The sequence below is a fragment of the Stenella coeruleoalba genome (assembly GCF_951394435.1).
Source record: "Stenella coeruleoalba genome assembly, contig: scaffold_48, whole genome shotgun sequence".
Lineage (NCBI taxonomy): Eukaryota > Metazoa > Chordata > Mammalia > Artiodactyla > Delphinidae > Stenella > Stenella coeruleoalba.
Window position 1 is genome coordinate 348,809 of NW_027646083.1, and position 20,879 is coordinate 369,687.

The following is a 20,879-nucleotide window of genomic DNA, read 5'->3' on the forward strand; positions in this document are numbered from 1 at the left end:
ATGGCCCTTTTGACCGGGGGGAAGTGAGACTTCATTGTAGTGCAGATTTCCTTTGCAAGCTTGCTTGGTTGGCCAAAAAGGGCGTATGCGTTTTTTCCTGATTATATTCAGGAAAAAATGCATACGCCCTTTTTGGCCAAGTGCATCATTGTGGACGTTCTGCCTCTTTTCCTATGCTTTCAATGCAATTCCAGTCTACCTCCTGAAATCGGTTTCCTGCAATTCTGCCCCGCTTTCAAGTCCTCTTGGCAGCCTTACTTCAGTCTATTTTTGGACGATAGCTGTCATTTATAACTCTGCAGGTTTGTGAATTACAGTGCCCCTGCGCTCCTTTCTTCAACTCGGTTTCTTTTGAGCTGGCCGCAACACCGCAGGATGACTTCAGGCCCTAATCTGGTTCCGGTACGGCATGCTGAGCCTTTGGTTATTTCCTCTTCCTGGTGGGAAATGAGAGTTAAATTTGCCCGTCCAGACACCTCCAGCTAGCCTCTCATTGGTTCTCGCTATTCCTGTTCATCTTCCGCAGAAATTGCAAACTGGGCCAAACAGGAGGTTAAAGGCGCTGACTCTCCAAGTGGGGAGAGTGTTAGTAAAGCGTCTGGAATGTTGCACCCGAGTACCAGGGGAGGAAAACTGAGACATATTTGAACACGTCTCCCGATCACATGGTTGATCATACTCTGGGTTCCACATGCATGTTTTAGCTGAAGGAAGAATAACTAAAACCTGGGTAGTTGAAACCCGTGGAATGGGTACCATGCAATATGACTTCAAAGGGTCTTCATTTGCTCACCGAACCTCTCCAATCCTATCACTGCTGCGTTTATGCCCCTGTACACATGCTTGATTCTCTTTCGGAGACTTAGCAATCCATAGGTTTTAAGATACTTACTAGTCAGGTACATTCTTAGGCGTTTAATATGCGGTGTTGAGTCCATTTCGTTGAGCAAGGAGTAGCTCTTGTCTATTCCATATTTGGCTTAAGGAACTTTATCTGTGCTCATTTCAATCTCTGGTTTTATGCAGCACCCCAACTCACCTTTCCCCTTAAGCAAGCATAAGTTGGTTTTCTAAATTTGAGAACCTGTTCTGTTTTGGAATTCAGTTCCTGTGTAGCCAAGTTTACATTCCGTGTATTAGTGATATCTTATGATGTTTCTTTTTCTGTGTGACTTATTTCAGTTAGAATCATCGTACCTGAATCTACTCATTATGCTGCTACGGGCCTGATGACATAGATTTCATTGCTGAGTGATAATGCATTGTACGTAAGTACCACAAGTTCTTTATCCATTTTTCACTTTCTGCGATGTTGAACTTGTACTGTAAACGAGGTTCTTGTAAACAGAGCCGTTCCAAACTTTGGGGTGGCTGTGTCTTTTTGATTTTAATTTCCCTAAGCTATAGGACCATAAGTGGAAGTGCCCTAGGTTCTGTTGCTTTGTTTTTTAGATGTTTCAGGAAACACCATACACTTCTCCCGAGTGGTTGTTGGCAATTTACATCCCGCCCTTCAGCATAACAAGGCTCCCAGTTCTCCATGGCCTGTCCTGCCTTTCTGGATTTTACACTTTTTTCAGATGGCCCTTTTGACCGGGGGGAAGTGAGACTTCATTGTAGTGCAGATTTCCTTTGCAAGCTTGCTTGGTTGGCCAAAAAGGGCGTATGCGTTTTTTCCTGAATATATTCAGGAAAAAACGCATACGCCCTTTTTGGCCAAGTGCATCATTGTGGACGTTCTGCCTCTTTTCCTATGCTTTCAATGCAATTCCAGTCTACCTCCTGAAATCGGTTTCCTGCAATTCTGCCCCGTTTTCAAGTCCTCTTGGCAGCCTTACTTCAGTCTATTTTTGGACGATAGCTGTCATTTATAACTCTGCAGGTTTGTGAATTACAGTGCCCCTGAGCTCCTTTCTTCAACTCGCTTTCTTGTGAGCTGGCCGCAACACCGCAGGATGGCTTCAGGCCCTAATCTGGTTCCGGTACGGCACGCTGAGCCTTTGGTTATTTCCTCTTCCTGGTGGGAAATGAGAGTTAAATTTGCCCGTCCAGACACCTCCAGCTAGCCTCTCATTGGTTCTCGCTATTCCTGTTCATCTTCCGCAGAAATTGCAAACTGGGCCAAACAGGAGGTTAAAGGCGCTGACCCTCCAAGTGGGGAGAGTGTTAGTAAAGCGTCTGGAATGTTGCACCCGAGTACCAGGGGAGGAAAACTGAGACATATTTGAACACGTCTCCCGTTCACATGGTTGATCATACTTGGGTTCCACATGCATGTTTTAGCTGAAGGAAGAATACCTTAAACCTGGAGAGTTGAGACCCGTGGAATGGGTACCATGCAATATGACTTCAAAGGGTCTTCATTTGCTCACCGAACCTCTCCAATCCTATCACTGCTGCGTTTATGCCCCTGTACACATGCTTGATTCTCTTTCGGAGACATAGCAATCCATAGGTTTTACGATACTTACTAGTCAGGTACATTCTTAGGCATTTAATATGCGGTGTTGAGTCCATTTCTTTGAGCAAGGAGTAGCTCTTGTCTATTCCATATTTGACTTAAGGAACTTTATCTGTGCTCATTTCAATCTCTGGTTTTATGCAGCACCCCAACTCACCTTTACCCTTAAGCAAGCATAAGTTGGTTTTCTAAATTTGAGACCCTGTTCTGTTCTGTAATTCAGTTCCTGTGTAGCCAAGTTTACATTCCATGTATTACTGATATCTTATGATGTTTCTTTTTCTGTGTGACTTATTTCAGTTAGAATCATCATACCTGAATCCACTCATTGTGATGCTAAGGGCCTGATGACATAGATTTCATTGCTGAGTGATATTGCTTTGTAAGTAAATACCACAACTTCTTTATCCATTTTTCACTTTCTGCGATGTTGAACTTGTACTGTAAACGAGGTTGTTGTAAACAGAGGCGTCCCAAACTTTGGGGTGGCTGTGTCTTTTTGATTTTAATTTCCCTAAGCTATAGGACCATAAGTGGAAGTGCCCTAAGCTCTGTTGCTTTGTTATTTAGATGTTTCAGGAAACACCATACACTTCTCCCGAGTGTCTGTTGGCAATTTACATCCCGCCCATCAGCATAACAAGGCTCCCAGTTCTCCATGGCCTGTCCTGCCTTTCTGGATTTTACACTTTTTTCAGATGGCCCTTTTGACCGGGGGGAAGTGAGACTTCATTGTAGTGCAGATTTCCTTTGCAAGCTTGCTTGGTTGGCCAAAAAGGGCGTATGCGTTTTTTCCTGATTATATTCAGGAAAAAACGCATACGCCCTTTTTGGCCAAGTGCATCATTGTGGACGTTCTGCCTCTTTTCCTATGCTTTCAATGCAATTCCAGTCTACCTCCTGAAATCGGTTTCCTGCAATTCTGCCCCGCTTTCAAGTCCTCTTGGCAGCCTTACTTCAGTCTATTTTTGGACGATAGCTGTCATTTATAACTCTGCAGGTTTGTGAATTACAGTGCCCCTGAGCTCCTTTCTTCAACTCGCTTTCTTGTGACCTGGCCGCAACACCGCAGGATGGATTCAGGCCCTAATCTGGTTCCGGCCCGGCATGCTGAGCCTTTGGTTAATTCCTCTTCCTGGTGGGAAATGAGAGTTAAATTTGCCCGTCCAGACACCTCCAGCTAGCCTCTCATTGGTTCTCGCTATTCCTGTTCATCTTCCGCAGAAATTGCAAACTGGGCCAAACAGGAGGTTAAAGGGACTGACTCTCCAAGTGGGGAGAGTGTTAGTAAAGCGTCTGGAATGTTGCACCCGAGTACCAGGGGAGGAAAACTGAGACATATTTGAACACGTCTCCCGATCACATGGTTGATCATACTCTAGGTTCCACATGCATGTTTTAGCTGAAGGAAGAATACCTTAAACCTGGGTAGTTGAAACCTGTGGAATGGGTACCATGCAATATGACTTCAGAGGGTCTTCATTTGCTCACCGAACCTCTCCAATCCTATCACTGCTGCGTTTATGCCCCTGTACACATGCTTGATTCTCTTTTGGAGACATAGCAATCCATAGGTTTTACGATACTTCCTAGTCAGGTACATTCTTAGGCGTTTAATATGCGGTGTTGAGTCCATTTCGTTGAGCAAGGAGTAGCTCTTGTCTATTCCATATTTGACTTAAGGAACTTTATCTGTGCTCATTTCAATCTCTGGTTTTATGCAGCACCCCAACTCACCTTTACCCTTAAGCAAGCATAAGTTGGTTTTCTAAATTTGAGACCCTGTTCTGTTCTGTAATTCAGTTCCTGTGTAGCCAAGTTTACATTCCGTGTATTACTGATATCTTATGATGTTTCTTTTTCTGTGTGACTTATTTCAGTTAGAATCATCATACCTGAATCCACTCATTGTGATGCTAAGGGCCTGATGACATAGATTTCATTGCTGAGTGATATTGCTTTGTAAGTAAATACCACAACTTCTTTATCCATTTTTCACTTTCTGCGATGTTGAACTTGTACTGTAAACGAGGTTCTTGTAAACAGAGCCGTTCCAAACTTTGGGGTGGCTGTGTCTTTTTGATTTTAATTTCCCTAAGCTATAGGACCATAAGTGGCAGTGCCCTAGGCTCTGTTGCTTTGTTTTTTAGATGTTTCAGGAAACACCATACACTTCTCCCGAGTGTCTGTTGGCAATTTACATCCCGCCCATCAGCATAACAAGGCTCCCAGTTCTCCATGGCCTGTCCTGCCTTTCTGGATTTTACACTTTTTTCAGATGGCCCTTTTGACCGGGGGGAAGTGAGACTTCATTGTAGTGCAGATTTCCTTTGCAAGCTTGCTTGGTTGGCCAAAAAGGGCGTATGCGTTTTTTCCTGAATATATTCAGGAAAAACCGTATACGCCCTTTTTGGCCAAGTGCATCATTGTGGACGTTCTGCCTCTTTTCCTATGCTTTCAATGCAATTCCAGTCTACCTCCTGAAATCGGTTTCCTGCAATTCTGCCCCGCTTTCAAGTCCTCTTGGCAGCCTTACTTCAGTCTATTTTTGGACGATAGCTGTCATTTATAACTCTGCAGGTTTGTGAATTACAGTGCCCCTGAGCTCCTTTCTTCAACTCGCTTTCTTGTGACCTGGCCGCAACACCGCAGGATGGCTTCAGGCCCTAATCTGGTTCCGGCCCGGCATGCTGAGCCTTTGGTTAATTCCTCTTCCTGGTGGGAAATGAGAGTTAAATTTGCCCGTCCAGACACCTCCAGCTAGCCTCTCATTGGTTCTCGCTATTCCTGTTCATCTTCCGCAGAAATTGCAAACTGGGCCAAACAGGAGGTTAAAGGGACTGACTCTCCAAGTGGGGAGAGTGTTAGTAAAGCATCTGGAATGTTGCACCCGAGTACAAGGGGAGGAAAACTGAGACATATTTGAACACGTCTCCCGATCACATGGTTGATCATACTCTAGGTTCCACATGCATGTTTTAGCTGAAGGAAGAATACCTTAAACCTGGGTAGTTGAAACCCGTGGAATGGGTACCATGCAATATGACTTCAAAGGGTCTTCATTTGCTCACCGAACCTCTCCAATCCTATCACTGCTGCGTTTATGCCCCTGTACACATGCTTGATTCTCTTTCGGAGACATAGCAATCCATAGGTTTTAAGATACTTACTAGTCAGGTACATTCTTAGGCGTTTAATATGGGGTGTTGAGTCCATTTCGTTGAGCAAGGAGTAGCTCTTGTCTATTCCATATTTGGCTTAAGGAACTTTATCTGTGCTCATTTCAATCTCTGGTTTTATGCAGCACCCCAACTCACCTTTACCCTTAAGCAAGCATAAGTTCGTTTTCTAAATTTGAGACCCTGTTCTGTTCTGTAATTCAGTTCCTGTGTAGCCAAGTTTACATTCCGCGTATTACTGATATCTTATGATGTTTCTTTTTCTGTGTGACTTATTTCAGTTAGAATCATCATACCTGAATCCACTCATTGTGCTGCTAAGGACCTGATGACACAGATTTCATTGCTGAGTGATATTGCTTTGTAAGTAAATACCACAACTTCTTTATCCATTTTTCACTTTCTGCGATGTTGAACTTGTACTGTAAACGAGGTTCTTGTAAACAGAGCCGTTCCAAACTTTGGGGTGGCTGTGTCTTTTTGATTTTAATTTCCCTAAGCTATAGGACCATAAGTGGAAGTGCCCTAGGCTCTGTTGCTTTGTTTTTTAGATGTTTCAGGAAACACCATACACTTCTCCCGAGTGTCTGTTGGCAATTTACATCCCGCCCATCAGCATAACAAGGCTCCCAGTTCTCCATGGCCTGTCCTGCCTTTCTGGATTTTACACTTTTTTCAGATGGCCCTTTTGACCGGGGGGAAGTGAGACTTCATTGTAGTGCAGATTTCCTTTGCAAGCTTGCTTGGTTGGCCAAAAAGGGCGTATGCGTTTTTTCCTGATTATATTCAGGAAAAAACGCATACGCCCTTTTTGGCCAAGTGCATCATTGTGGACGTTCTGCCTCTTTTCCTATGCTTTCAATGCAATTCCAGTCTACCTCCTGAAATCGGTTTCCTGCAATTCTGCCCCGCTTTCAAGTCCTCTTGGCAGCCTTACTTCAGTCTATTTTTGGACGATAGCTGTCATTTATAACTCTGCAGGTTTGTGAATTACAGTGCCCCTGCGCTCCTTTCTTCAACTCGGTTTCTTTTGAGCTGGCCGCAACACCGCAGGATGACTTCAGGCCCTAATCTGGTTCCGGTACGGCATGCTGAGCCTTTGGTTATTTCCTCTTCCTGGTGGGAAATGAGAGTTAAATTTGCCCGTCCAGACACCTCCAGCTAGCCTCTCATTGGTTCTCGCTATTCCTGTTCATCTTCCGCAGAAATTGCAAACTGGGCCAAACAGGAGGTTAAAGGCGCTGACTCTCCAAGTGGGGAGAGTGTTAGTAAAGCGTCTGGAATGTTGCACCCGAGTACCAGGGGAGGAAAACTGAGACATATTTGAACACGTCTCCCGATCACATGGTTGATCATACTCTGGGTTCCACATGCATGTTTTAGCTGAAGGAAGAATAACTAAAACCTGGGTAGTTGAAACCCGTGGAATGGGTACCATGCAATATGACTTCAAAGGGTCTTCATTTGCTCACCGAACCTCTCCAATCCTATCACTGCTGCGTTTATGCCCCTGTACACATGCTTGATTCTCTTTCGGAGACTTAGCAATCCATAGGTTTTAAGATACTTACTAGTCAGGTACATTCTTAGGCGTTTAATATGCGGTGTTGAGTCCATTTCGTTGAGCAAGGAGTAGCTCTTGTCTATTCCATATTTGGCTTAAGGAACTTTATCTGTGCTCATTTCAATCTCTGGTTTTATGCAGCACCCCAACTCACCTTTCCCCTTAAGCAAGCATAAGTTGGTTTTCTAAATTTGAGAACCTGTTCTGTTTTGGAATTCAGTTCCTGTGTAGCCAAGTTTACATTCCGTGTATTAGTGATATCTTATGATGTTTCTTTTTCTGTGTGACTTATTTCAGTTAGAATCATCGTACCTGAATCTACTCATTATACTGCTACGGGCCTGATGACATAGATTTCATTGCTGAGTGATAATGCATTGTACGTAAGTACCACAAGTTCTTTATCCATTTTTCACTTTCTGCGATGTTGAACTTGTACTGTAAACGAGGTTCTTGTAAACAGAGCCGTTCCAAACTTTGGGGTGGCTGTGTCTTTTTGATTTTAATTTCCCTAAGCTATAGGACCATAAGTGGAAGTGCCCTAGGTTCTGTTGCTTTGTTTTTTAGATGTTTCAGGAAACACCATACACTTCTCCCGAGTGGTTGTTGGCAATTTACATCCCGCCCTTCAGCATAACAAGGCTCCCAGTTCTCCATGGCCTGTCCTGCCTTTCTGGATTTTACACTTTTTTCAGATGGCCCTTTTGACCGGGGGGAAGTGAGACTTCATTGTAGTGCAGATTTCCTTTGCAAGCTTGCTTGGTTGGCCAAAAAGGGCGTATGCGTTTTTTCCTGAATATATTCAGGAAAAAACGCATACGCCCTTTTTGGCCAAGTGCATCATTGTGGACGTTCTGCCTCTTTTCCTATGCTTTCAATGCAATTCCAGTCTACCTCCTGAAATCGGTTTCCTGCAATTCTGCCCCGTTTTCAAGTCCTCTTGGCAGCCTTACTTCAGTCTATTTTTGGACGATAGCTGTCATTTATAACTCTGCAGGTTTGTGAATTACAGTGCCCCTGAGCTCCTTTCTTCAACTCGCTTTCTTGTGAGCTGGCCGCAACACCGCAGGATGGCTTCAGGCCCTAATCTGGTTCCGGTACGGCACGCTGAGCCTTTGGTTATTTCCTCTTCCTGGTGGGAAATGAGAGTTAAATTTGCCCGTCCAGACACCTCCAGCTAGCCTCTCATTGGTTCTCGCTATTCCTGTTCATCTTCCGCAGAAATTGCAAACTGGGCCAAACAGGAGGTTAAAGGCGCTGACCCTCCAAGTGGGGAGAGTGTTAGTAAAGCGTCTGGAATGTTGCACCCGAGTACCAGGGGAGGAAAACTGAGACATATTTGAACACGTCTCCCGTTCACATGGTTGATCATACTTGGGTTCCACATGCATGTTTTAGCTGAAGGAAGAATACCTTAAACCTGGAGAGTTGAGACCCGTGGAATGGGTACCATGCAATATGACTTCAAAGGGTCTTCATTTGCTCACCGAACCTCTCCAATCCTATCACTGCTGCGTTTATGCCCCTGTACACATGCTTGATTCTCTTTCGGAGACATAGCAATCCATAGGTTTTACGATACTTACTAGTCAGGTACATTCTTAGGCATTTAATATGCGGTGTTGAGTCCATTTCTTTGAGCAAGGAGTAGCTCTTGTCTATTCCATATTTGACTTAAGGAACTTTATCTGTGCTCATTTCAATCTCTGGTTTTATGCAGCACCCCAACTCACCTTTACCCTTAAGCAAGCATAAGTTGGTTTTCTAAATTTGAGACCCTGTTCTGTTCTGTAATTCAGTTCCTGTGTAGCCAAGTTTACATTCCGTGTATTACTGATATCTTATGATGTTTCATTTTCTGTGTGACTTATTTCAGTTAGAATCATCATACCTGCATCCACTCATTGTGATGCTAAGGGCCTGATGACACAGATTTCATTGCTGAGTGATATTGCTTTGTAAGTAAATACCACAACTTCTTTATCCATTTTTCACTTTCTGCGATGTTGAACTTGTACTGTAAACGAGGTTCTTGTAAACAGAGGCGTCCCAAACTTTGGGGTGGCTGTGTCTTTTTGATTTTAATTTCCCTAAGCTATAGGACCATAAGTGGCAGTGCCCTAGGCTCTGTTGCTTTGTTTTTTAGATGTTTCAGGAAACACCATACACTTCTCCCTAGTGTCTGTTGGCAATTTACATCCCGCCCATCAGCATAACAAGGCTCCCAGTTCTCCATGGCCTATCATGCCTTTCTGGATTTTACACTTTTTTCAGATGGCCCTTTTGACTGGGGGGAAGTGAGACTTCATTGTAGTGCAGATTTCCTTTGCAAGCTTGCTTGGTTGGCCAAAAAGGGCGTATGCGTTTTTTCCTGAATATATTCAGGAAAAAACGCATACGCCCTTTTTGGCCAAGTGCATCATTGTGGACGTTCTGCCTCTTTTCCTATGCTTTCAATGCAATTCCAGTCTACCTCCTGAAATCGGTTTCCTGCAATTCTGCCCCGCTTTCAAGTCCTCTTGGCAGCCTTACTTCAGTATATTTTTGAACGATAGCTGTCATTTATAACTCTGCAGGTTTGTGAATTACAGTGCCCCTGAGCTCCTTTCTTCAACTCGCTTTCTTGTGACCTGGCCGCAACACCGCAGGATGGCTTCAGGCCCTAATCTGATTCTGGCATGGCACGCTGAGCCTTTGGTTAATTCCTCTTCCTGGTAGGAAATGAGAGTTAAATTTGCCCGTCCAGACACCTCCAGCTAGTCTCCATTGGTTCTCGCTATTCCTGTTCATCTTCCGCAGAAATTGCAAACTGGGCCAAACAGGAGGTTAAAGGGACTGACTCTCCAAGTCGGGAGAGTGTTAGTAAAGCATCTGGAATGTTGCACCCGAGTACCAGGGTACAAAAACTGAGACATATTTGAACACGTCTCCCGATCACATGGTTGATCATACTCTAGGTTCCACATGCATGTTTTAGATGAAGGAAGAATACCTTAAACCTAGGTAGTTGAAACACGTGGAATGGGTACCATGCAATATGAGTTCAAAGGGTCTTCATTTGCTCACCCAACCTCTCCAATCCTATCACTGCTGCGTTTATGCCCCTGTACACATGCTTGATTCTCTTTTGGAGACATAGCAATCCATAGGTTTTAAGATACTTACAAGTCAGGTACATTCTTAGGCGTTTAATATGCGTTGTTGAGTCCATTTCGTTGAGCAAGGAGTAGCTCTTGTCTATTCCATATTTGACTTAAGGAACTTTATCTGTGCTCATTTCAATCTCTGGTTTTATGCAGCACCCCAACTCACCTTTACCCTTAAGCAAGCATAAGTTGGTTTTCTAAATTTGAGTCCCTGTTCTGTTCTGTAATTCAGTTCCTGTGTAGCCAAGTTTACATTCCGTGTATTACTGATATCTTATGATGTTTCTTTTTCTGTGTGACTTACTTCAGTTAGAATCATCATACCTGAATCCACTCATTGTGCTGCTAAGGGCCTGATGACACAGATTTCATTGCTGAGTGATATTGCTTTGTAAGTAAATACCACAACTTCTTTATCCATTTTTCACTTTCTGCGATGTTGAACTTGTAGTGTAAACGAGGTTCTTGTAAACAGAGCCATTCCAAACTTTGGGGTGGCTGTGTCTTTTTGATTTTAATTTCCCTAAGCTATAGGACCATAAGTGGAAGTGCCCTAGGTTCTGTTGCTTTGTTTTTTAGATGTTTCAGGAAACACCATACACTTCTCCCGAGTGGTTGTTGGCAATTTACATCCCGCCCATCAGCATAACAAGGCTCCCAGTTCTCCATGGCCTGTCCTGCCTTTCTGGATTTTACACTTTTTTCAGATGGCCCTTTTGACCGGGGGGAAGTGAGACTTCATTGTAGTGCAGATTTCCTTTGCAAGCTTGCTTGGTTGGCCAAAAAGTGCGTATGCGTTTTTTCCTGAATATATTCAGGAAAAAACGCATATGCCCTTTTTGGCCAAGTGCATCATTGTGGACGTTCTGCCTCTTTTCCTATGCTTTCAATGCAATTCCAGTCTACCTCCTGAAATCGGTTTCCTGCAATTCTGCCCCGCTTTCAAGTCCTCTTGGCAGCCTTACTTCAGTATATTTTTGGACGATAGCTGTCATTTATAACTCTGCAGGTTTGTGAATTACAGTGCCCCTGAGCTCCTTTCTTTAACTCGCTTTCTTTTGAGCTGGCCGCAACACCGCAGGATGGCTTCAGGTCCTAATCTGGTTCCGGTACGGCACGCTGAGCCTTTGGTTATTTCCTCTTCCTGGTGGGAAATGAGAGTTAAATTTGCCCGTCCAGACACCTCCAGCTAGCCTCTCATTGGTTCTCGCTATTCCTGTTCATCTTCCGCAGAAATTGCAAACTGGGCCAAACAGGAGGTTAAAGGGACTGACTCTCCAAGTCGGGAGAGTGTTAGTAAAGCGTCTGGAATGTTGCACCCGAGTACCAGGGGAGGAAAACTGAGACATATTTGAACACGTCTCCCGTTCACATGGTTGATCATACTTGGGTTCCACATGCATATTTTAGCTGAAGGAAGAATACCTTAAACCTGGAGAGTTGAGACCCGTGTAATGGGTACCATGCAATATGACTTCAAAGGGTCTTCATTTGCTCAACGAACCTCTCCAATCCTATCACTGCTGCGTTTATGCCCCTGTACACATGCTTGATTCTCTTTTGGAGACATAGCAATCCATAGGTTTTACGATACTTCCTAGTCAGGTACATTCTTAGGCGTTTAATATGCGGTGTTGAGTCCATTTCGTTGAGCAAGGAGTAGCTCTTGTCTATTCCATATTTGACTTAAGGAACTTTATCTGTGCTCATTTCAATCTCTGGTTTTATGCAGCACCCCAACTCACCTTTACCCTTAAGCAAGCATAAGTTGGTTTTCTAAATTTGAGACCCTGTTCTGTTCTGTAATTCAGTTCCTGTGTAGCCAAGTTTACATTCCGTGTATTACTGATATCTTATGATGTTTCTTTTTCTGTGTGACTTATTTCAGTTAGAATCATCATACCTGAATCCACTCATTGTGATGCTAAGGGCCTGATGACATAGATTTCATTGCTGAGTGATATTGCTTTGTAAGTAAATACCACAACTTCTTTATCCATTTTTCACTTTCTGCGATGTTGAACTTGTACTGTAAACGAGGTTCTTGTAAACAGAGCCATTCCAAACTTTGGGGTGGCTGTGTCTTTTTGATTTTAATTTCCCTAAGCTATAGGACCGTAAGTGGCAGTGCCCTAGGCTCTGTTGCTTTGTTTTTTAGATGTTTCAGGAAACACCATACACTTCTCCCGAGTGTCTGTTGGCAATTTACATCCCGCCCATCAGCATAACAAGGCTCCCAGTTCTCCATGGCCTGTCCTGCCTTTCTGGATTTTACACTTTTTTCAGATGGCCCTTTTGACCGGGGGGAAGTGAGACTTCATTGTAGTGCAGATTTCCTTTGCAAGCTTGCTTGGTTGGCCAAAAAGGGCGTATGCGTTTTTTCCTGAATATATTCAGGAAAAACCGTATACGCCCTTTTTGGCCAAGTGCATCATTGTGGACGTTCTGCCTCTTTTCCTATGCTTTCAATGCAATTCCAGTCTACCTCCTGAAATCGGTTTCCTGCAATTCTGCCCCGCTTTCAAGTCCTCTTGGCAGCCTTACTTCAGTCTATTTTTGGACGATAGCTGTCATTTATAACTCTGCAGGTTTGTGAATTACAGTGCCCCTGAGCTCCTTTCTTCAACTCGCTTTCTTGTGACCTGGCCGCAACACCGCAGGATGGCTTCAGGCCCTAATCTGGTTCCGGCCCGGCATGCTGAGCCTTTGGTTAATTCCTCTTCCTGGTGGGAAATGAGAGTTAAATTTGCCCGTCCAGACACCTCCAGCTAGCCTCTCATTGGTTCTCGCTATTCCTGTTCATCTTCCGCAGAAATTGCAAACTGGGCCAAACAGGAGGTTAAAGGGACTGACTCTCCAAGTGGGGAGAGTGTTAGTAAAGCGTCTGGAATGTTGCACCCGAGTACAAGGGGAGGAAAACTGAGACATATTTGAACACGTCTCCCGATCACATGGTTGATCATACTCTAGGTTCCACATGCATGTTTTAGCTGAAGGAAGAATACCTTAAACCTGGGTAGTTGAAACCCGTGGAATGGGTACCATGCAATATGACTTCAAAGGGTCTTCATTTGCTCACTGAACCTCTCCAATCCTATCACTGCTGCGTTTATGCCCCTGTACACATGCTTGATTCTCTTTCGGAGACATAGCAATCCATAGGTTTTAAGATAGTTACTAGTCAGGTACATTCTTAGGCGTTTAATATGGGGTGTTGAGTCCATTTCGTTGAGCAAGGAGTAGCTCTTGTCTATTCCATATTTGGCTTAAGGAACTTTATCTGTGCTCATTTCAATCTCTGGTTTTATGCAGCACCCCAACTCACCTTTACCCTTAAGCAAGAATAAGTTGGTTTTCTAAATTTGAGACCCTGTTCTGTTCTGTAATTCAGTTCCTGTGTAGCCAAGTTTACATTCCGTGTATTACTGATATCTTATGATGTTTCTTTTTCTGTGTGACTTATTTCAGTTAGAATAATCATACCTGAATCCACTCACTGTGCTGCTAAGGGCCTGATGACACAGATTTCATTGCTGAGTGATATTGCTTTGTAAGTAAATACCACAACTTCTTTATCCATTTTTCACTTTCTGCGATGTTGAACTTGTACTGTAAACGAGGTTCTTGTAAACAGAGGCGTCCCAAACTTTGGGGTGGCTGTGTCTTTTTGATTTTAATTTCCCTAAGCTATAGGACCATAAGTGGCAGTTCCCTAGGCTCTGTTGCTTTGTTTTTTAGATGTTTCAGGAAACACCATACACTTCTCCCGAGTGTCTGTTGGCAATTTACATCCCGCCAATCAGCATAACAAGGTTCCCAGTTCTCCATGGCCTGTCCTGCCTTTCTGGATTTTACACTTTTTTCAGATGGCCCTTTTGACCGGGGGGAAGTGAGACTTCATTGTAGTGCAGATTTCCTTTGCAAGCTTGCTTGGTTGGCCAAAAAGGGCGTATGCGTTTTTTCCTGAATATATTCAGGAAAAAACGCATACGCCCTTTTTGGCCAAGTGCATCATTGTGGACGTTCTGCCTCTTTTCCTATGCTTTCAATGCAATTCCAGTCTACCTCCTGAAATCGGTTTCCTGCAATTCTGCCCCGCTTTCAAGTCCTCTTGGCAGCCTTACTTCAGTCTATTTTTGGACGATAGCTGTCATTTATAACTCTGCAGGTTTGTGAATTACAGTGCCCCTGAGCTCCTTTCTTCAACTCGCTTTCTTGTGACCTGGCCGCAACACCGCAGGATGGCTTCAGGCCCTAATCTGGTTCCGGCCCGGCATGCTGAGCCTTTGGTTAATTCCTCTTCCTGGTGGAAAATGAGAGTTAAATTTGCCCGTCCAGACACCTCCAGCTAGCCTCTCATTGGTTCTCGCTATTCCTGTTCATCTTCCGCAGAAATTGCAAACTGGGCCAAACAGGAGGTTAAAGGGACTGACTCTCCAAGTGGGGAGAGTGTTAGTAAAGCGTCTGGAATGTTGCACCCGAGTACCAGGGGAGGAAAACTGAGACATATTTGAACACGTCTCCCGTTCACATGGTTGATCATACTTGGGTTCCACATGCATGTTTTAGCTGAAGGAAGAATACCTTAAACCTGGAGAGTTGAGACCCGTGGAATGGGTACCATGCAATATGACTTCAAAGGGTCTTCATTTGCTCACCGAACCTCTCCAATCCTATCACTGCTGCGTTTATGCCCCTGTACACATGCTTGATTCTCTTTCGGAGACATAGCAATCCATAGGTTTTAAGATAGTTACTAGTCAGGTACATTCTTAGGCGTTTAATATGCGGTGTTGAGTCCATTTCGTTGAGCAAGGAGTAGCTCTTGTCTATTCCATATTTGACTTAAGGAACTTTATCTGTGCTCATTTCAATCTCTGGTTTTATGCAGCACCCCAACTCACCTTTACCCTTAAGCAAGCATAAGTTGGTTTTCTAAATTTGAGACCCTGTTCTGTTCTGTAATTCAGTTCCTGTGTAGCCAAGTTTACATTCCGTGTATTACTGATATCTTATGATGTTTCATTTTCTGTGTGACTTATTTCAGTTAGAATCATCATACCTTCATCCACTCATTGTGATGCTAAGGGCCTGATGACACAGATTTCATTGCTGAGTGATATTGCTTTGTAAGTAAATACCACAACTTCTTTATCCATTTTTCACTTTCTGCGATTTTGAACTTGTACTGTAAACGAGGTTCTTGTAAACAGAGGTGTCCCAAACTTTGGGGTGGCTGTGTCTTTTTGATTTTAATTTCCCTAAGCTATAGGACCATAAGTGGCAGTGCCCTAGGCTCTGTTGCTTTGTTTTTTAGATGTTTCAGGAAACACCATACACTTCTCCGGAGTGTCTGTTGGCAATTTACATCCCGCCCATCAGCATAACAAGGCTCCCAGTTCTCCATGGCCTGTCCTGCCTTTCTGGATTTTACACTTTTTTCTGATGGCGCTTTTGACTGGGGGGAAGTGAGACTTCATTGTAGTGCAGATTTCCTTTGCAAGCTTGCTTGGTTGGCCAAAAAGGGCGTATGCGTTTTTTCCTGAATATATTCAGGAAAAAACGCATACGCCCTTTTTGGCCAAGTGCATCATTGTGGACGTTCTGCCTCTTTTCCTATGCTTTCAATGCAATTCCAGTCTACCTCCTGAAATCGGTTTCCTGCAATTCTGCCCCGCTTTCAAGTCCTCTTGGCAGCCTTACTTCAGTATATTTTTGGACGATAGCTGTCATTTATAACTCTGCAGGTTTGTGAATTACAGTGCCCCTGAGCTCCTTTCTTCAACTCGCTTTCTTTTGAGCTGGCCGCAACACTGCAGGATGGCTTCAGGCCCTAATCTGGTTCCGGTACGGCACGCTGAGCCTTTGGTTATTTCCTCTTCCTGGTGGGAAATGAGAGTTAAATTTGCCCGTCCAGACACCTCCAGCTAGCCTCTCATTGGTTCTCGCTATTCCTGTTCATCTTCCGCAGAAATTGCAAACTGGGCCAAACAGGAGGTTAAAGGCGCTGACTCTCCAAGTGGGGAGAGTGTTAGTAAAGCGTCTGGAATGTTGCACCCGAGTACCAGGGGAGGAAAACTGAGACATATTTGAACACGTCTCCCGTTCACATGGTTGATCATACTTGGGTTCCACATGCATGTTTTAGCTGAAGGAAGAATACCTAAAACCTGGAGAGTTGAGACCCGTGGAATGGGTACCATGCAATATGACTTCAAAGGGTCTTCATTTGCTCACCGAACCTCTCCAATCCTATCACTGCTGCGTTTATGCCCCTGTACACATGCTTGATTCTCTTTCGGAGACATAGCAATCCATAGGTTTTAAGATACTTACTAGTCAGGTACATTCTTAGGCGTTTAATATGCGGTGTTGAGTCCATTTCGTTGAGCAAGGAGTAGCTCTTGTCTATTCCATATTTGACTTAAGGAACTTTATCTGTGCTCATTTCAATCTCTGGTTTTATGCAGCACCCCAACTCACCTTTACCCTTAAGCAAGCATAAGTTGGTTTTCTAAATTTGAGACCCTGTTGTGTTCTGTAATTCAGTTCCTGGGTACCCAAGTTTACATTCCATGTATTACTGATATCTTATGATGTTTCATTTTCTGTGTGACTTATTTCAGTTAGAATCATCATACCTGCATCCACTCATTGTGATGCTAAGGGCCTGATGACATAGATTTCATTGCTGAGTGATATTGCTTTGTAAGTAAATACCACAACTTCTTTATCCATTTTTCACTTTCTGCGATGTTGAACTTGTACTGCAAACGAGGTTGTTGTAAACAGAGGCGTCCCAAACATTGGGGTGGCTGTGTCTTTTTGATTTTAATTTCCCTAAGCTATAGGACCATAAGTGGCAGTGCCCTAGGCTCTGTTGCTTTGTTTTTTAGATGTTTCAGGAAACACCATACACTTCTCCCGAGTGTCTGTTGGCAATTTACATCCCGCCCATCAGCATAACAAGGCTCCCAGTTCTCCATGGCCTGTCCTGCCTTTCTGGATTTTACACTTTTTTCAGATGGCCCTTTTGACTGGGGGGAAGTGAGACTTCATTGTAGTGCAGATTTCCTTTGCAAGCTTGCTTGGTTGGCCAAAAAGGGCGTATGCGTTTTTTCCTGAATATATTCAGGAAAAAACGCATACGCCCTTTTTGGCCAAGTGCATCATTGTGGACGTTCTGCCTCTTTTCCTATGCTTTCAATGCAATTCCAGTCTACCTCCTGAAATCGGTTTCCTGCAATTCTGCCCCGCTTTCAAGTCCTCTTGGCAGCCTTACGTCAGTCTATTTTTGGACGATAGCTGTCATTTATAACTCTGCAGGTTTGTGAATTACAGTGCCCCTGAGCTCCTTTCTTCAACTCGCTTTCTTGTGACCTGGCCGCAACACCGCAGGATGGCTTCAGGCCCTAATCTGATTCTGGCATGGCACGCTGAGCCTTTGGTTAATTCCTCTTCCTGGTAGGAAATGAGAGTTAAATTTGCCCGTCCAGACACCTCCAGCTAGTCTCCATTGGTTCTCGCTATTCCTGTTCATCTTCCGCAGAAATTGCAAACTGGGCCAAACAGGAGGTTAAAGGGACTGACTCTCCAAGTCGGGAGAGTGTTAGTAAAGCGTCTGGAATGTTGCACCCGAGTACCAGGGTACGAAAACTGAGACATATTTGAACACGTCTCCCGATCACATGGTTGATCATACTCTAGGTTCCACATGCATGTTTTAGATGAAGGAAGAATACCTTAAACCTAGGTAGTTGAAACACGTGGAATGGGTACCATGCAATATGAGTTCAAAGGGTCTTCATTTGCTCACCCAACCTCTCCAATCCTATCACTGCTGCGTTTATGCCCCTGTACACATGCTTGATTCTCTTTTGGAGACATAGCAATCCATAGGTTTTAAGATACTTACAAGTCAGGTACATTCTTAGGCGTTTAATATGCGTTGTTGAGTCCATTTCGTTGAGCAAGGAGTAGCTCTTGTCTATTCCATATTTGGCTTAAGGAACTTTATCTGTGCTCATTTCAATCTCTGGTTTTATGCAGCACCCCAACTCACCTTTACCCTTAAGCAAGCATAAGTTGGTTTTCTAAATTTGTGTCCCTGTTCTGTTCTGTAATTCAGTTCCTGTGTAGCCAAGTTTACATTCCGTGTATTACTGATATCTTATGATGTTTCTTTTTCTGTGTGACTTACTTCAGTTAGAATCATCATACCTGAATCCACTCATTGTGCTGCTAAGGGCCTGATGACACAGATTTCATTGCTGAGTGATATTGCTTTGTAAGTAAATACCACAACTTCTTTATCCATTTTTCACTTTCTGCGATGTTGAACTTGTACTGTAAACGAGGTTCTTGTAAACAGAGCCATTCCAAACTTTGGGGTGGCTGTGTCTTTTTGATTTTAATTTCCCTAAGCTATAGGACCATAAGTGGAAGTGCCCTAGGTTCTGTTGCTTTGTTTTTCAGATGTTTCAGGAAACACCATACACTTCTCCCGAGTGGTTGTTGGCAATTTACATCCCGCCCATCAGCATAACAAGGCTCCCAGTTCTCCATGGCCTGTCCTGCCTTTCTGGATTTTACACTTTTTTCAGATGGCCCTTTTGACCAGGGGGAAGTGAGACTTCATTGTAGTGCAGATTTCCTTTGCAAGCTTGCTTGGTTGGCCAAAAAGGGCGTATGCGTTTTTTCCTGAATATATTCAGGAAAAAACGCATACGCCCTTTTTGGCCAAGTGCATCATTGTGGACGTTCTGCCTCTTTTCCTATGCTTTCAATGTAATTCCAGTCTACCTCCTGAAATCGGTTTCCTGCAATTCTGCCCCGCTTTCAAGTCCTCTTGGCAGCCTTACTTCAGTATATTTTTGGACAATAGCTGTCATTTATAACTCTGCAGGTTTGTGAATTACAGTGCCCCTGAGCTCCTTTCTTCAACTCGCTTTCTTTTGAGCTGGCCGCAACACCGCAGGATGGCTTCAGGCCTTAATCTGGTTCCGGTACGGCACGCTGAGCCTTTGGTTATTTCCTCTTCCTGGTGGGAAATGAGAGTTAAATTTGCCCGTCCAGACACCTCCAGCTAGCCTCTCATTGGTTCTCGCTATTCCTGTTCATCTTCCGCAGAAATTGCAAACTGGGCCAAACAGGAGGTTAAAGGGACTGACTCTCCAAGTGGGGAGAGTGTTAGTAAAGCGTCTGGAATGTTGCACCCGAGTACCAGGGGAGGAAAACTGAGACATATTTGAACATGTCTCCCGTTCACATGGTTGATCATATTTGGGTTCCACATGCATGTTTTAGCTGAAGGAAGAATACCTTAAACCTGGAGAGTTGAGACCCGTGGAATGGGTACCATGCAATATGACTTCAAAGGGTCTTCATTTGCTCACCGAACCTCTCCAATCCTATCACTGCTGCGTTTATGCCCCTGTACACATGCTTGATTCTCTTTCGGAGACATAGCAATCCATAGGTTTTAAGATACTTACTAGTCAGGTACATTCTTAGGCGTTTAATATGCGGTGTTGAGTCCATTTCGTTGAGCAAGGAGTAGCTCTTGTCTATTCCATATTTGACTTAAGGAACTTTATCTGTGCTCATTTCAATCTCTGGTTTTATGCAGCACCCCAACTCACCTTTACCCTTAAGCAAGCATAAGTTGGTTTTCTAAATTTGAGACCCTGTTCTGTTCTGTAATTCAGTTCCTGTGTAGCCAAGTTTACATTCCGTGTATTATTGATATCTTATGATGTTTCATTTTCTGTGTGACTTATTTCAGTTAGAATCATCATACCTGCATCCACTCATTGTGATGCTAAGGGCCTGATGACACAGATTTCATTGCTGAGTGATATTGCTTTGTAAGTAAATACCACAACTTCTTTATCCATTTTTCACTTTCTGCGATGTTGAACTTGTACTGTAAACGAGGTTCTTGTAAACAGAGGCGTCCCAAACTTTGGGGTGGCTGTGTCTTTTTGATTTTAATTTCCCTAAGCTATAGGACCATAAGTGGCAGTGCCCTAGGCTCTGTTGCTTTGTTTTTTAGATGTTTCAGGAAACACCATACACTTCTCCCGAGTGTCTGTTGGCAATTTACATCCCGCCCATCAGCATAACAAGGCTCCCAGTTCTCCATGGCCTGTCCTGCCTTTCTGGATTTTACACTTTTTTCAGATGGCCCTTTTGACTGGGGGGAAGTGAGACTTCATTGTAGTGCAGATTTCCTTTGCAAGCTTGCTTGGTTGGCCAAAAAGGGCGTATGCGTTTTTTCCTGAATATATTCAGGAAAAAATGCATACGCCCTTTTTGGCCAAGTGCATCATTGTGGACGTTCTGCCTCTTTTCCTATGCTTTCAATGCAATTCCAGTCTACCTCCTGAAATCGGTTTCCTGCAATTCTGCCCCGCTTTCAAGTCCTCTTGGCAGCCTTACTTCAGTCTATTTTTGGACGATAGCTGTCATTTATAACTCTGCAGGTTTGTGAATTACAGTGCCCCTGAGCTCCTTTCTTCAACTCGGTT

General features: G+C 43.8%; 1 long non-coding RNA gene across 23 annotated transcripts in view; it reads left to right on the top strand.

Annotated features, from left to right (window-relative positions):
* The window catches only part of LOC307181352, a 1,649,813-nt gene that overhangs the window by 345,095 nt on the left and 1,283,839 nt on the right, over window positions 1-20,879 (top strand). The window contains exon 7 of one of the 23 annotated variants that reach the window (XR_013826518.1): window positions 1,183-1,197. The exons of the other annotated variants lie outside the window; for them this stretch is intronic. This is a non-coding gene — a long non-coding RNA (uncharacterized lncRNA). Of the gene's footprint in view, window positions 1-1,182; window positions 1,198-20,879 lie in introns of those variants that run through there. 23 annotated transcript variants of the gene reach the window in all.